We start from the raw sequence: 12,101 nt of genomic DNA, 5'->3' as shown, positions 1-12,101 counted from the left end.
CTCAGGCGTACCGAGGCATTTTCAGGGAGAGTGTGTGACGGCGGTCTCGGTGTCTGTCACCCTGATTCTATCGCACTAGGTGAGCAGGTCAGGGGTTATGCACAGACAGCGAACAGTGGATAAATCATTTGATGGTGATTTGCAGCTGTGCAATGAGCTATGACATTTTCACAACCTTGCATAGGGTGAGATTTTAGTCTGACCGGGTGGCGGTTAGTTGGGAGTCCTCCCGCTCCCCTGCGATGGGCTGGGGCTGGGGACATAGCCATCAGCTCCCAGAGCTGCTAGCCATGCCCCAGCAGCGGCAAAAATGGGGGGTGGCCTCACAGTAATAGGCCACGCCCATTACCGCAAGGCCACACCCCCAAAATGAAGTGCCCCTCTCCTTCAATGTTGGGAGGTATGCAATCGTGTTATTGGGGCAGATGTATGAACCAGCGTTAAGTGCAGAAATGCACTTAATGCTAGTGAACTGGGGGGATTACATTTTCCTCAATGTATTACTAACGTGTGCTAGTGACAGCGTAACTCGGCGGGGCTGTCCCCTGTAATCCCCACCCAGCGTCCGGGGTGATGTATTAACAGCTGCCCAGGCATTAAAACGCCCCGGCCGCTTCGCCAGCTCAGGGCTAGCGCTGTCCTAGCGCTGTCCTATCCCCCACTGCGGGGACAACGCTAGCCCTGCTTCTGGCTCCGGCTGCGCTGGAGATCTCGCAGTTCTAGTGAGATCTTGCGCATGCCCAGAAAGCCAACTGGGGGGAAATCCACGAGTGCGCATGCGCAGGGACGCTGATAAGGAGAGCCGTGAACGCTGGGCACAATGGGCATAATGTCTATCCTCTGTTTGTAAGGGGTTAATACATTTGCCAATAATGGGTTCCCGCTTCTCCTTGTTATGCAGGAGAAACGGGACCCATTATTTTAAAAACGAAAACTGCATTTTAATATATCTCCTCCCTTGTTACTTACCTCACATAATGTTGTGACATGATGAATCTATTTAAAAAAAAATAAAAAAAAGTAAAACAATTCTAATAAACTCTAGTACTGTTTCAACCTAAGGATCTGCAACACATCAGAGCTTAACAAGTACACTAATACTATGATTTATGAGCAGAATGTGGGAACTTCCTGCAGACAGCAGAATGCATTGCAGCCAATCTGTGCATGCTGTGTGTGTAGGAAGGGATGAGTTAATAGGGATGCTACAGCCCCCCACGTTACAGGCAGTCTCTCCCTCCAATCAGAAGCGTGCAGGTCAGGGTGTGTGACAGTCAGCCGCTCGGTGGGTGTATTGGTAGCTGGCTGCTTGGCCTGGTTATTGTGGTATTTGCAGATAGCTGGATGTGTATGTGCAGCAGCTGCCTACCAAAAACTGTGTCTATTGCACACTGACTGAAGGAACCCGGGGAAGGAGGTGAGTGATTGCCGCTGCATGTTTGTGGGTCACAGTGTTACCTGTGCTGTGGGGTCTGCCCGCCTCTGTGACTGCCCCGTGCTACCGTATTCAGCGTTATACCGGTCTATTGCATTGCAGACTGCTACAGTAGTTTGCAATGCCTGTATGAATGTTGTTACATTGTATTTGCTGACTGTGATTGTGTGTGCGTTATCTGTGATTGGGGAGTGAGTACATGCACCGGGCTGGGTGGCTATGTACAGTGTCCGTATTGTGCTACAGCTGGTTAGCACAGTATGACTGTATTACTGTTATATTTACTGTACTCCATATACATTGGGGCTGATGTGTAGGCTATCACTCCTGTTGCGTTGTGTAGGGGCCTGGCTATTAGGTGGGCGTCTGTGTATGCATGTATATTATATAATGTGCCATGCCATAGTTAATGGATATTGACGGTCCTGCTCTTTAAACAGGTTTCAGCACCTACCTGCTGTCCAGCTGCTTCACAACGGCGACAACAGCAACAGCACCACACTTGGTTGTACGTAGTACTGCACCCCGTCCTGGAAAGAGGTAGGATGCTAATCTCGCTGTGATTCAAAGGCAGCATGCAGCTCATTTTAATAGCTTGTTGTTTAGGGAACAAGTTACTATTTCTCATATGATATTTTTTGAAGGTTCAAGTAGTATTACCACATTGTCATGTCCACCTTCACATTTAACACAATAAATGTTGGAGGCCATTCTGGTTGACACGCAATTTTAACATCGCCCGCCCCCCCTCCCTCCACATGCCGAATATCCCCCCCACGCCTGTGAATCCTAAGCATCCATTCGCAGCTTTGCATGCAGGGACAAAATCATTTGATGGTCGCTGACCATTGATTGATTTTGCAGGCGCTTGCAGATGTAAGACACCTCTATGGTGACGTACATCTGCAGCAGTGTTGCCAACCCTCCCGGAATGGCCGGGAGGGTCCCGGAATCGGGTCCACCTCCCCACCCCGCGGAAAGGCGGGCAACCCTCCCGCATACCCCCCCCCCCCCATTAACATTCTCTTAACGGACCCCGCTGCCTCCCGAGCACAGACCGCGCTGCCCAGACCCCAGTGTGGCACCAGTGCGGGCAACCCTGCTACAAACTGCACAGCCAGGTGACAGTAACTCTGATACTCAGTATACTTTAGGATGGTCATTGGGATGCTCACTACTTTGCTTAATCACTAGGATACTCAGTGGTTCCCAAACTGGGGTGCCTAAGGACACTTGCAGGGGGGCCTTGTTTTGGTGGTCCAGGACCAACTCAAATAATATATGGTCAAGTAATAGCTAAAACCAGTGCTTGTGGCCTAGGGCTGTGAAAGAAATTCTGATTCTCTATAGTGCCGTGATTCAAAAAAGTTTGAGAACCACTGTACTATATGGTAATCACTGGGATGCTCCATGTATTTTTTGGTTGCCCCTAGAATGCCCAGGGTAGTGATCACTGAGTAATAATAATAATAATAATAATAATAATAAATATCCCTGTAGTAATACTCATGGTATTCTGCACACTAAAATGTTACCAAAATGTATACCGTTTCCTGTACTTTAGTATCGAGAAAGGATTGGCGTCAGGGCCGGATTTGTGCCTAGGCCCGTGAGGCACCGGCCTCAGGGCGACACCAATTAAGGGCGGCAGGCAGGCTGACATTCTGTTAAATAGCAGTATGGCACGGCGGGTGGGCAGCGGCGAGTGACGAGCGCCGTCGCCGCAGACATGAATTATCATATGTAGGCGGCAATGCCACTCGTCACCCGCCACTGCCCACCCACTCTGCCATGCACATTACATCACCGCTTAGTGGCTGGGTCCGACGGTCCCCCTGCGTGTCCGGAAATGGCTCAGGCTCACTGCTGCCGGCGTCCACCCATTGGCTACTCTACACACACACAATCTATTGGCTGCTGTGTATCCAGCAGCTGAGCTGAGCGGCGCGCAGATCCTCCCTGCGCTCAGTCAGTCACAGTGTGAGAGAGACTGACGGAGAGTGAGATATACTGTGCTGTAAAACACTGTACTAATAAGTGCCTCCCTCCCTCCGGGTCCTCCGTGCAGTGAGCAGTCCAGAGTGCTTAAAAAAATATTGAGGTGGGCTACAGTTAAAATTTTATGAAATATATAAATAACAATGTATATACATATATGATTATATTAAAATAGGGGGGCAAAAATGTTGTGCCTAGGGGCGGCCTGACCCCTAAATTCGCCCCTGATTGGCGTGCGAATTTATACCAAGTTTTGTGTACTTTAGTACTGAGAAAGGATCGGCGTGCAAATTTATATCAAGTTTCGTGTACTTATTCCCAATAAGCAGAAGGGTTTACAGGAAATTATACCTGGTGTATTTAAGTGTGTTTAAGTACTTAGTACTGAGAAAGGATACCGCTTTTCACTTATTGTCCATCGGTTTGGGATCAATTTGGCAAATGCCTCCATTTAAAAATCACACTATCCATGCCAACCCGAAGCGTGGCGAGCGCAGTGAGCCCTGCAAGGGGGCACGTTCCGCGTCCTCCCGACCTGTTTATACCCACAGTATCCACGTTGGCATGGAGTTGATTTTATAAAGTGTGGCGAGTCACTGAGTCCGAAGCGCGGCGAGCGGACGCGGATTACTTTACATGTATTCTGCAGCCATTACGCAGTCACTTCACCTCTGACTGACTACGGTAACTGCGTAACGCTGACTGACTACGCTAACTGCGGAAACACTACGCCGAATCTGACAGGGACGCTGACTATATGCTGGCCGTGGGAACACTACGCCAAATCTGACATGGACACTACGCTAACTACGTAACGGGCACCGTGATATTACACAAGTACCAAAATAAACACAACTATGTGACCACAAAATAGCCAGAAATAACATCTATGGTCAACTATTAAATAAAATGTTTTTTCTCTGCACCTGTGGTATACATGCTAATTATCAGGACACCACTTGGAAAATCTATTCATGTCTTCATTATTACATGATCTATGAATGGCACTTTATGTACTGTATACTGTATATGGAAAAGCAATCATTACAATTAGGCTCCAGAGTAATCTTTGCTCTTAGGAATTTTGATTAGTTGATTCCTAGTCACAACTATGCTAAATCTGGTGACGACAAGGGCAATTTGCAGTCTCATTAGGCTTACTTGTTAGTGCTTATATGTCTTTTGTTATAGTTCTTTATCAAATGTATACGTTGTTTAGCCTATGTTGCATAACATTCTTTCCAATATTACACCAAATCTACCCAACTTTATACAGTAGAATCCCTAGAAATATTCATCATTCAATAAATGTCTGTTGCATTAAAATAATTATAACTGATACCTTAGTTAAAATATATTCTTACATAGGATTATAATTTTTAATCATTATTGAATTTAACAGCAATAAAACAATACAAAAGGAAGCAGTTGTTTATTTTAATCCATTGTATTTTATTTTTAAGCAATCATTATAGGCATAGTAAATAGCAAGAAATCATGTATAGGGGTTCAACGAGCCAATAATAAGTTGTAATGATTTGCCAGAAAGTAAAACGCTGAGATTCAACTCTTGTTTCCACATACGGTATGTTCTGGGCACATCATACACAATAACATATACTGTACAGTATGCGTATAATATTAAATCAAATACATTTTATGACTCATAGATTTTTCAAGGCTTGTTGTGCTTGCTAGGTTCAATATAACCATTATTAGGATTCTGGAAGTGGATATAAAATAAGAATTAATATATATATTGTAGAGTGGGAATATAATAACAAATTTAGGCCCTGATTTTGGTTCACTCACAAATGCAAATTCTTTCTCAAATGGACAAAACCATGTGCACTGCAGGGGAGGATGGGGGGGGGAGATATAACATGTTCAGAGAGAATTAGATTTGGGTGAGTTATTTTGTTTCTGTGCAGGGAAAAGGCTAACTGATTTATTATTACACTGCAATATAGATCTCATTTTTAAGTAAAACCCCACCCAAATGTAATTCTCTCTGCACACGTTACATCTGCCCCCCCCCCCCCTACAGTGCACATGGTTTTGTCCATTTGAGAGTGAATTTGCCTTTGCAAGTGAACCAGAATAAGGGCCTAAAGGTCCGTACACACTGGGCGATTATTCCCAGTGTGTATGGCGCACGATGATGGGGAAAATAGCTGGGCTGAAAAATGCTCCGTGCATACACAATGACCGTTATTCCCCCTGCCCAGCCATTTTCCCCAGGGGTGGATGGCTTCCATAGCAGGATGCTATGGAAAGCCGTCCTTCCCTTCACTCATCTGCTGGTAATACCAGCAGATGAGCTGCCACGGCAGCGATGATGTGGGAGCACGCAGCAGCGCTCACCGCTTATCGCTGCCCTTTACACACTGGGTGGCTTTCATGCTGAAAGTCACCCAGTGTGTACAGGGCTTTAGACTTGAAGGGAATATCTTGGTATGGGATCTACATGATACATTGGAGTGAACCCATTTCTGAGCATTTAGCAGTTTTGTGATCTACAGTGTAAAAAGCCTTGCACCAATCAACTGTAGATGTTCCATATTACACTTGATTTTGATGCAGGTTTTGGTTTTGTTAATGCTGTAACGGTTTGGGCAGAAACCAAATAGAAGTGGTTTGGTGATGTATTGTTTTGTAGTTTTTGAGCAGCAATGAAAATATGTTTCTAAGACTGCATAAAATAGGTAGTACATTAATGAGTCGGTAATTTAATGTTTGAGGATATTTATGTTTAATGAGAGTGGTTTACCATACAATGGAATGTAAACTGAAGGCACAATTTTTTTTCAGTTGTCTCTAATTAATAATTAATTAATATGCCCAAGTAGGCCACAACTAATTAATTGAATATAGTTGACATAATAATAATAATAATAATAATAATAATTATAATAATTATAATAATAATAATATCATTACTATAGAATTTAAACATAAAACAATGGAATATTTAATAAATATTAAGTGTCACTTATGATTTATTTATTTATACCTTGAATATGGAGCAAAAATAATGCTTTTTTTATGCTTGGTGAGACGGTATAGACGAGGAAAAGGACATACTATCGCAGACCAAACATGACATGTTCACATAATTTCACACTTGCCGGCAAGTGCCGGGAGACTCAGATGTTCCCGCACCCACAGAGTGGCAGACCTCTCTCATCCTAGTGTACTAGAAAGATAAGGGGATCATAGAGGGGACAATGTGGGCAGGACTAATTGGTGCAAATGTGCCAAATTTAGCCTCACCCTCTCAATGTGTACCTGTGAATCACAGCATTTTAGGAGTGGGGCTGCCTATTGATAGGAAGCCCGACCTGCCATCCGCACTGGCAAGCAGCTTCTCCTCTGCCGGCTGTATGTAGCCTTAACAATTTCTACTTACTTGCGCTGGGGGAAGGGGGGTGAAGAGGAAGAAGGGTATAAAAGTGGGGAATGTCGGGAAAAAGATAGTGACCAAGCAAATGATGGATAGATTTGTTAAAAATATGAATAAATGAATGAATGAACAGTGGGCCAGATGTACTAAGCTTAAAAAGTGATGAAATGGAGAGTGATAAAGTGCCAGCGGGCGGCATCAGAGGGCTCGCTAAACAGCCATTTATTGCTGCTTAACAAGCCAACCAGAATCACCTCCATAATTTAATTTTTGTTCCCACTATGTTGCTGAATGTCACCTCCTTAATGAAGGAGAGAGAAAGGTTTGCGCTATGGATGCACACCAAAAAGGATACAGTATGTGCCTATGCACATCCTTGCTGGCGGGTCGCCAGAACGTACGCGCTGGGGACCCGCCAGCAGCCTCGCCAGCGAGGAGACTGAGACGCGCGTGCGTCTCACGCGCACGCGCGTCTCAGTCTCCGTCACTAGCGCGGCGGAAACCCCGTCCGTCTCCGCCTCAGGGAGACGGACGGGGTTAGGGGGGGGTTAGGGGGGATGCGGGCAGGCGGCGGGGACCCCGGGTTACCGCCGGCAAGCCGGCGGGGACCCGGGGAAACGTATGGAAGCGCCGTCGGAAGGGGGCGCGCGCGCCTCTCGTGCGCGCGCGTCCCCTTCTCACGATCGCCATGGCGCTGGCGGGGGATGGTGGCTGGCGACGCCAGCGCCATCCCCTGCCAAGATGGGAACAGACCCATCTGTATGTTCAACCTTTTATTAGTTCTTCATAAAAATTAGTAATAAAGGGGAGAATGTTGTCTGCGGTCTTTTAACATATAGGATAACAGATCTTGTCCCTTTCTGCTACTGTGAAATAGACATAGAGGACACTGGTACAACATGGGGAAAGGTAGATTGGGAAAGAAAACCTGTGCACCAGTACCACTTTTAGGTATATGGGATATGTATCAGATATAATTATATAAGACGATCCACTATTTTATATTATCTAATATGCGTTGTACATTGATAAATATTGTGGAGGTGCTCCCCTGAGAGTAAGAAATGATGCAAAAGAGAAAAGAGAAAGTACTCTCTATTTTTGGGGGCACGCTTTTAAATTTAAAACTTAACGTTTAATTATAGTTTCATTAAGATAAAGTTAGACATGACAAGACAGACATACAAAAAACATGTACAATTCTTGAGACTCAAAAAATGACCGAGTTCTCTATTAATTATTGAGGTACCACAATATATGAAGTGGACCGCGAATATTTATTATTGTGGTAAAATACCTTATTTTGCACCGAAATTTTTAGTTTTTAGGTCGTTATTATTTTCTATTGACAGGAAGATTTTTGATATACGGAGAAAAAGGGGGGGGAAAGAGAAAGAAAGAAAAAAAGAAGAAGGGAGGAGAGAGGGAAAAGAGGGAGGAAGGAGGAGGGGAAGGGTCAAAGAAGAAGGGAAGTGAGAAGAAGAGATTGATAAGAACAAATTAAGTGTCAGTACACCCCTGCAGTTTGATTGTGATCACGGTGACTGCTGCTGATTGCTCTGTATGTCTGGCTAAACCAGACTGTGCAATTGAGCGAGTCTTACCATGCGACAGTTGCAGATAAGGGTGTTAAATAGTTGGGCTGTAATTCCCTCTCTGTTAGAGTGGGCGACTCCCTGATTAGCTGAGCCCTTGCAGGGAAATCTACCCTCAATCAGTGAGGTTTTGAGCCCAGAAAGTGTATAGTTTTTAGAGAGCAAAGTTAATTGCCTTGTAGGGTGTATGTGCACGCTGCTATCTCCCACTTGCTTTGCAGTATTGGTGGGCGATGAGCGGTGAACTCCACCTTTAGAGGCAATAATGGAATTTCCCAGTTATATAGAGAAAGGTATATCGTTTAGAGAAATAAAAGAAATAGAATAGCAGGTGAACGCAGTTTTATTTGGAATGTGTGATATCAAAAAAGGATAAAAGGAGTGGTCATTTTATCACAATATAATTATATACACCTGTATATCAATTTACAAGTATCAAGCATCAGCTTAATCACCTGTTTTCACAATAGTAGAAAATACTCCTGTCACTAATTATATAAATTTTGCTAAGAAAACATAATCATGCATCTCATTCCTTCACATGAAAGGTATCACTCTAGGTGATCTTAATGGTTCTAAACCAATCAGAGCAGACAAGGGTAAAACTCAAAGAAAAACAATGAAGCCCTTTTCTCAGAATAACAGCAAGACAGTATAATTTCTGTGGGGTCGTATTCACAAATGTATAAAATAATTACAATGTTAGCAGCCCCTTAATAGGGGTCTTACCACCACCCAGATAGTTGTCTGCTATGATCTTAGGGACAGTCAGTCTGCTGCAGAGGGAAAGAGATTTTTTCTTAGGTCTGGACCTGATTGTAGTAATGGGGAGCCTGGTGTCTCCTCAGTAGCTCAAGGTGCAAAAAGTAGTTGTGGGATAGACAGCTGTTTCGCGGAGGTCCCGCTTCCTCAGTATCCTACTGCTGTCTGGCTTGTGCTGGGTTTTATTTGGTCTTCCACCAATGAGAGATGTGGGTGTGTGGTGACGTGAGATGGATCTATCACCAATAGAAATTATGGGTGTGTCATACCATTGGGTGGGTGGGTGTGTAACTTTTACCTTAGTGCTATTTGCTGTAGTTCGCATAGGTATTGTTTGTCACAGTATGCCGAAGGAGGCCATCCCCTCTATGTTCCCCCCGGCGCAATGCCGGTATCTCCGTCCATGTCAGATGGAGTGACAAACGGCAGACGGGTGCCGCAGTTCCCAGGAACCCTCAGGCGTGCAGGCGGCGCGCCGCCATGACGCGCGCCTGTGTACAGCGCATCACCACGGCAACGCGTCCCACACACGGCTCTATGGGCATAATAATAACGACCTAAAAACTAAAAATTTCGGTGCAAAATAAGGTATTTTACCACAATAATAAATATTCGCGGTCCACTTCATATATTGTGGTACCTCAATAATTAATAGAGAACTCGGTCATTTTTTGAGTCTCAAGAATTGTACATGTTTTTTGTATGTCTGTCTTGTCATGTCTAACTTTATCTTAATGAAACTATAATTAAACGTTAAGTTTTAAATTTAAAAGCGTGCCCCCAAAAATAGAGAGTACTTTCTCTTTTCTCTTTTGCATAGAGGACACTGGGGCAGATGGTATTAAGCATTAACAAGAGATACATGCTAGGGTGATAAGGAGAGATAAACGCCCTTCCAATCACCTGCTAACTGCCATGTTACAGGCTGTGTTTGAAAAAAGTCAGTAAGGAGCTGATTGGCTGGATGTTTATCTCTCTTTATCACACTTGCATTTATCTCTTGTTAAGGATTAATACATCTGCCCCACTATGAGGAAAGCATATAATAGTGTATTAGAAACAAAATACTAAAGGTAAGGGGACCATTTACTGATTATTGATGTTTAGTCCAGATAAATAGAATTTCTTATTGCAACTATTCAGGAAACAAGAAATCGATTTCCAATACATGACAATTTATCAATTATTCCCAGGTGCTTGAAAAACGTACATACATTTTTTTTTCTCGTAGGAAATGACCCCAAAAAGAAAGAGAAATAATACACAATATTGTGATACTGTTGAGAATGGCATACAGATCAGATCTGAGCCATTGGTGACATGACTGTCCCTCCCTTCACGCCTTCTGTCTACCTTATTAGTAGACAATAAAAAATGGTACAGGTTTGAGTATTAAGAAGGCCTAAAGCAGGCATGTACAAACTATGGCGCTCCAGCTGTTGTGAAACTACAAGTCCCATCATGCCTTGCCACAGTTTTGCTATTAGGGAATGCTAAAACTATGGCAAGGCATGTTGGGATGTGTAGTTTCACAACAGCTGGAGGGCCACAGTTTGGGCATGCTTGGCCTAAAGGTTATTTGCTGTATGCCATTTCTCAACAGTATCACACTATTGTGTTTTATTTCTCTTTCTTTTTGGGGTCATTTCCTACAAGACAATAAACTGAATATACATTTTTTCAAGCGTCTGGGAATACATTGGTAACTTGTCATGGTACTGTGTTCTGTGATTTGGAAGGAGGTGAGTCACGCTATCATAGATAGGTATATCCTGGCTGCTGAGGCGCACTGTATTTAGTCAACATAGTATCTTTTGAAGAAATTAATTTCTGCCAAGATGTATAGGAGCCCATCCCAGCAATATGTAAACTAAAGGGATCTCATTTGGAATCACCATAAAATGATTTTCCCCTCTGTTCACAGCGAAGAGTAATTCTAGACATACTCAGGGCTGCGAAGGCCATGGGGAGAAGAAGGCGCTGATGGCGTCAGCAGCCCTCCCTTCCAACGGCTGTGGAACACCTGCATTTTCTAGGGCATTCCCAGACAAAGCTGTGTTATTGCCCCCAAACAGCCGCAGGATGTCATTCACCCTGCATACAGAGAGCAAAAAGTAGCCTTCACTAGATCTGTTCGACACTTTTTATCCAGTTTCTCATCCTGATCCCTCAGAATTGAATGAAAATAGGTCATATCGCTGTAGTGTGTGGGCACCTTAACCCTCCCCATGCAGCCTAAACCTCCTTGTTAGTACCTAAACATAACCTTACCCATCCTTACCCTAATCCTCCCCCTTAGCACATACCCCTAACCCCACCTTCTTAGTGCCTAACCCCCCTCTTCACCATAACCCATCTCACCCTCACCCCTCACCTCCCACGAAGTCACCCGCCCCTGGCATACTTATGATCGGGATACCAGCAGTAAGTGTTCCGGTGTCAATCTTCTGGCCGCAAGTCGAGATTACGACATTGGTATTTTGACTACTGGCATCGCAGCACTGGGCGTTCACCCTATTCACTTTTATGGCTGTATGTGTGCATATACACACTTGCGGCCATTAGCAAGCACAATTTTTGCGACTGCTTTGCATCATGGCAAAGCTGACTATGGCTACATCTGTACCATTCATTTCACAGCTTGAAAAACCATTTAGTTTAAAGGGCGCATTAGTCCTCTAAAGTGACTAAAGTTGGCAAGTTGGCTGATGTTTTCTTACTGTGCATACGTCTAACTCATACTGTGCCAAGCAGTGACTGAATTGTAAAGGCATTTGCAACGATGCAAAGTGAGTTACAGATAGTGTTTGGGAGTGGACAGTCATCTGCGTCCCAGGAGAGCCACTCAGCCTGTGCATCTCAGATTCTGCATGATGACCCAATCTGCAATAATGGTACCAATGTTTCA

General features: G+C 44.2%; 1 protein-coding gene across 1 annotated transcript in view; it reads left to right on the top strand.

Moving 5' to 3' along the window:
- Positions 1–1,262: 1,262 nt before the first annotated feature.
- Positions 1,263–12,101, top strand: part of WDR17 (WD repeat domain 17) — a 126,497-nt gene continuing 115,658 nt past the window's right edge. Inside the window, exons 1-2 of the mRNA XM_083170811.1 lie at positions 1,263–1,417; positions 1,876–1,975. The gene's annotated coding sequence lies outside the window, so the exon portion shown is untranslated. The remainder of the gene's footprint in view (positions 1,418–1,875; positions 1,976–12,101) is intronic.

The sequence above is a fragment of the Crinia signifera genome, chromosome 1 (assembly GCF_055691185.1).
Source record: "Crinia signifera chromosome 1, ASM5569118v1, whole genome shotgun sequence".
In the NCBI taxonomy this organism is placed as follows: domain Eukaryota; kingdom Metazoa; phylum Chordata; class Amphibia; order Anura; family Myobatrachidae; genus Crinia; species Crinia signifera.
This window is presented reverse-complemented; position numbering and strand designations above follow the sequence as displayed.